We start from the raw sequence: 5,112 nt of genomic DNA, 5'->3' as shown, positions 1-5,112 counted from the left end.
GTCTTTCTCATCTGATGTAAAGACATTTTGATATCTGAATTTAAAGGGTCTTTTTCAGGATAATGAGTGAGATCAAAAGGGGTAAGTGCTTGCAGAAGATTAAAGAGCCAAGAGATCATTTTTTGACATGGTTGTCTGAATTTTCCCCACTCCAAGATTGTTTCTTGGACACTAATGCATCTCTCATTGCTTCCACTCTGTTAGATGTTGCATGCCCTTGATTAAAGTAAACAACGGTCTCGGTTATATGGAAACCCTTGCGACTCTTTGCTACGTACCCATTTTATGGCATGTCTCAGAAAGTGAAGAGAGTAACTAAGAAGCGTGTGTGTAGGATAAGAATGTTTGAAAGGAGAGCAAGGGAATGTATCCTCCTTGCAAAGCTTGTTGATTTCCTGTAAATGGGGAGCTCAAAATTTTGGTTTAGATAGATGTTCTTCAAGTTGTTGGCAAATTAGATGTGTCAGAAGAATCTTCAACAATAATAGAAACAATGATTGTTAATGGGTTTCAGATTCCTCCTTCACATGTAAGAAATTAAGAATGCTACTAAGTTTGTGTGTAGAATTTTAAGCCACTAGAAAGAACATAAAGTTTGTTATCCATAGTTTAATGGTCTTGCAAAACTGTTTTTCTAAATATGGTTTGACTTTATTTACCCTTTTCTCAACCACAGGCAGAATCTGTGAGCCGTATGTTTGAAAGACACTGGGAGCTTGCAACTGCATTCCGTCCAAAGAACCCAAATCTAAGGACAGGCTTACACAAGCTTTCTACTCATTCTGATTGTGACTATATGCCAGTCACCGCAGGAGGTCTTCCAGGATGATCTGTCTGATGCTTATGCTGCACTGGGATTCATGAGAGATGCTGGATTTAAGTTGGATTGGTTGGAGAAGAAGCTTTATGAGGTGTCAGAGAGGAAGAAGAATGAGGAAGCTGGGCTGAAAGAAATGGAGGAAGATTTGAGGGACTTGAAGCACAAGTGTTCAGACATGGAAGCTCTAGCGAATGAAGAGAAGGTTTCTGCAAAAACTCCTATCTCATTTGATGATGTTGTCTAATGTTGTTGAGATCTTAAAGCACTTAGGAGTCTGGTTCTGGTTTTGTTCATGTAGGAAGAACTATGGAGAAAGATACTTTGTCATTGAAGTTACTCTCGAAAGCTGCGCCCTTACTTCCAGGCTCATCAGATCGCGATAATCAGCATTACCATGGGAATCTAAAAAATGTTTCCAGCCATGTGGGCTACGGATATGATGAGAAGAAGTCGTTTCTTGACCCCAGGTGGCTGGGATGGAGACCTTTTGCAGGAATAAATGAATTATCCCTTCCGCCTATCACCATCGTCACGTAGTTTAGGACTGCCCCTCCTTCTAGCGCCAAACTGTTAGGGTATTTTCTGGTACGAGCGATTCGTGCTCAGCCTACGGAATGATAGGAGGAAGGAGACAAGTAGTCGTAGTACTTTCTTCTGCTTCAATGGTCGATGAACCAGGAGATCCTGCTTTTAGGATACTGCCATAAGGATATGGGCCAATATATATCGTCAATGCCTTCGTACCGACAAGGGATATTGGTCGGGTCTATAATAAAGGCCGCAAGGTCTTCATGATGTATAGTAGATGGTTCCTGGTTCTGAAGGTGTCTTCTAGGTTCTAAGTTGTGGAACCATGGAAGAAGTGGGGATTTATAGCTGCATCCTATAGTGGGGATTGCCTACGTACCCCTCGGAAGGGGATCAAGTCATTCGTAGTTCATATATTGGAGGCGCGTAGCCTAGGTGGGCACGTGGCCTTGTGGGCACGTGGCCTTGCGGAGGCGCGTAGCCTGATGGAGGCGCGTAGCCTGTGGGCACGTGGCCTTGCGGAGGCGCGAGGCCTGATGGAGGCACGGGGCCTAGTGAAGGCACGCAGCCTAATGGAGGCGCGGGGCCTTAGGAGCACATGGCTCTGTAGTTGATAGGAGTCATCTATTGTAGAAGGCACATGGCCGGAATAGATGGCGGGATCGTCGGGATGCTGCAGTGAGCATGAAGCTTCGATATGCTTCATGGAGCATGGAGCGTCCCTGTTGATGAGCTGGAGATCGTAGCCTGAACCAGTATGTAGAGTTATAGGCATGTTGCCATGAGCATAGGACGCCATCTTGTTGGTTGTAATCCCATGGATCCGTCTTCCATAGATATGTCGGTGGAGATAGTCTTTTAGGTCAATTCTTGCCTCGGTAGCCGTCGAATTGACTATGGGTTTATATCTTCCGTAGATGGACGTCTTCCTCTATAGTGGACGTGCAGCAATGAATATAGAGCCTCATCTAGCTGATAGATATTGTCGGGATTGTTAGGGGATTTTTGTGTAGGATTTTTGTGAGCACCACAGAACGTTGGATGAGGAGATAACCCGAGGGGTTTCAGAGTATATCGTAAAGATTTGTATGTATTTCGTGAATGATAAACAAGAAAAGAGGCTTGAAGAGACTATTATTAATCGAGTAGAACAAGAGCAAAGGGGGTTACAATGAACTTTAGATAAACCCTAGTACTAGCCGTATAATCCTAGCCTCTAAGCCTTCAAGAAGTCGATCCCGCGGTATGGGGTAGTAGATGTCCTTATATAGCCGTCTAGGAGCCGCCTAGGTTAGGTTAAACTCTTCCATATTCGGAAATATGGAAGATTTCACCTTGTTGGAACTTTTCCATTTATCAGAAAGGAGAAGGGTTCAGGGACCCGATCGCAGGGTTCAGGGTCCCTTCTGCAGGGTTTAGGGACCCTGACTGGAGGATCCCTCGGGCAGGGAACCGAGGTATCTACTTTCTGAGGATCCGGAGATTCAGAGATCTGGGTTCATGGACCCTATCGCAGGGTTCAGGGACCCTGGCTGGTGGATCCCTCGGGCAGGGACCCGAGGTATCTATTTTCAGGGATCCGGAGATCTGAGTTCTGCTCGGAGGCTGGGGGAAATAACACCGGGATATTTTCCCCAACAGTTTGCCCCTTATTCCTCGATTTCGTCATCGAAGTTGAGGGATAACCTGTGCACTCGAGTCAACCGTGGTTGCTTATTCTCAGCAGGCTCCCTCTGGACAGAACCCTACCCGCTAGCCTAGGTTCCACTCAAGTCGGAACTCATTCTGAACCTAGGCAGGGGCTGATCCTTTCAGGCCTAGGAGATAACTGATGGCGATTCCCTTAATTCCTTCAGGGTGGACGAAGTCGTAGTCTGGTCGTGTAGTTCACGCGCTTATCTTGGAGATATGGCTGGTAGTCGGGTTTTCCAGACTTTAAGAAGGGTTCCCGGCTTTGCGAGAGGTGTGAAGGCGTTTTGCCCCTTAGAATGGAGAGATCCCTATTGGAGAGAATCTGAGACGATGTCAGGTTTAAGATCTCCAAATCAGAGAGAATGCAGGGATCTCTAGGGTCTCTTCTCCCTGATTTAAAGCATAGGCGGGAAACAAGATGAATAGTGCGACATTGTCTCGAGATTCGTATCTGCGCGTGCCTCTTCTCTTTCGCCGCATGTCTAGGGTTTCCATTTATTTTCCCCTGTTTTTCTTTTATTTCCTTTTCCTCTGTTTTGAAAACTTCTCGCGATATCTTCACCCCGGCTTCTTCTCCACAAGTAATTTTCCTTTCTCTTCTCTCAAGTCTCTTTAGTTTGTCCGGGATGAGAACTGAGTCGAGTCTCTCTCCAGATTCTTCGATAGGTAGTAGGGTTAGGTCTAGATCGCAGATTATTCCGTCGAGATCTATGGATTCCACTTCCCCTGATTTGACCGTTGTCGTAGCAAATCCTCCGGCTGATGACAATCTGCCGGTTGAAAGAGACCGATAACCCCCCGATTGGTCCTCCGTCGGTGATCGGGGCCGAGGAGGTTGCGATTTGGAGACAGAGATACAATCTTCCTGATGACGCCATTATTCGAGTTCCCGGTCCCGACGACAGGGTCTCGGATTTCGAAGTTGACGAGGTGGCGGTGTATGAAGGCTATTTCGAGTCGGGCTTTAGGGATCGCATCCCTTCTCTGGTAGCGGAGCTGTCTGAAACTCTGAGAATTTCTCCGAGTCAGTTGAATCCTCCGGCCTGGAGAACTTTGATAGCTTTGCAGAACTTTGGTGATCTCTACGGGGTTACGGTTGGAGTAACTGAGGTCGATCTCTACGGGGTTACGGTTGGAGTAACTGAGGTCTTATACTCTTATTCTGTCGTTCTTCTGAATGCCGCAGAGTGGAGGTATTATCTTCGTCCTCGAGGTTAAGAGCCGTTGGTCCTCGAAGTGAAGAAGGGTGAGAGGAAGAAACTTCCAGCTTTTGACAAGAATTGGGCTGAGAAGTTTGCCTTTATGTATCTCCCGGGCTTCTGGACCGTTTGGCAGCTAGAGGGTAGGCTAGTCGTAGAAGATTACCCTGATGTTAAGGTGCTGATGTTTCTCGTTTTCTTGATGAAGGTTTGCCTTGTCTCGACTGTTTCTCGGGGAGTGAGACCGTAGATCAAATATTGAGGTTTCCAGCTGAGTATCGTGAAATTCCTTTCTTAGTGAGCGAAGCGGCAATGAAGCGTTGTAGCATCTGGGGTAAAATTTCTGCTTCTTTTTATTTCTTCGTGTGACTGTTTGACTGAGTTTGCCTTTGCGTGTCTAGGCGATATGTCGGGATCCAAGGGTGATGAAGCTATGGCTGAGTACCAGAAGGCTCTGGAGAAGATGTCGGCGAGGAAAACTGCTTCTAAGCGAGCTGCTTCGGTTGAAGGTGACGAAGTGCAGCTTCTGCGTAGCAGCAAGCGTCGTGCAGCCACTGCTCCTTCTTCTTCCAAGAAAAAATCTAGGGCATCCAGCTCTCCTACCGAGGATTCTCCTCCTGCTCCCTTTGACTGGTCCACGTTGGTGACCAAACTAAACACAGAGGTTTTTCCCTCTACTCCAGTGCTTCTGGCCTCGGAGGTAGACTCCTCCACTACTATCGACTCTCTCCAAGGCGAATTGCTCAAGGTAATGCATCGTATGGTCTAGCGATTTCTTTGCTTCCGGTTGTTGATTGTGTTTCGTTTGCAGGCGGCGTCTCAACTCCATCATCTTGGAACCCGGATGGAGTCTGCGGTTTCTGCGAAGGCTGA

The 5,112-nt window shown here is 46.9% G+C and overlaps 1 pseudogene; it reads left to right on the top strand.

Moving 5' to 3' along the window:
* The first annotated feature begins 400 nt into the window (after positions 1–400).
* Positions 401–1,064, top strand: LOC106330526 (annotated as a pseudogene).
* The last annotated feature ends 4,048 nt before the right edge of the window (positions 1,065–5,112 follow it).

The sequence above is a fragment of the Brassica oleracea genome, chromosome C3 (genome assembly GCF_000695525.1).
Source record: "Brassica oleracea var. oleracea cultivar TO1000 chromosome C3, BOL, whole genome shotgun sequence".
NCBI classification, from domain to species: domain Eukaryota; kingdom Viridiplantae; phylum Streptophyta; class Magnoliopsida; order Brassicales; family Brassicaceae; genus Brassica; species Brassica oleracea.
This window is presented reverse-complemented; position numbering and strand designations above follow the sequence as displayed.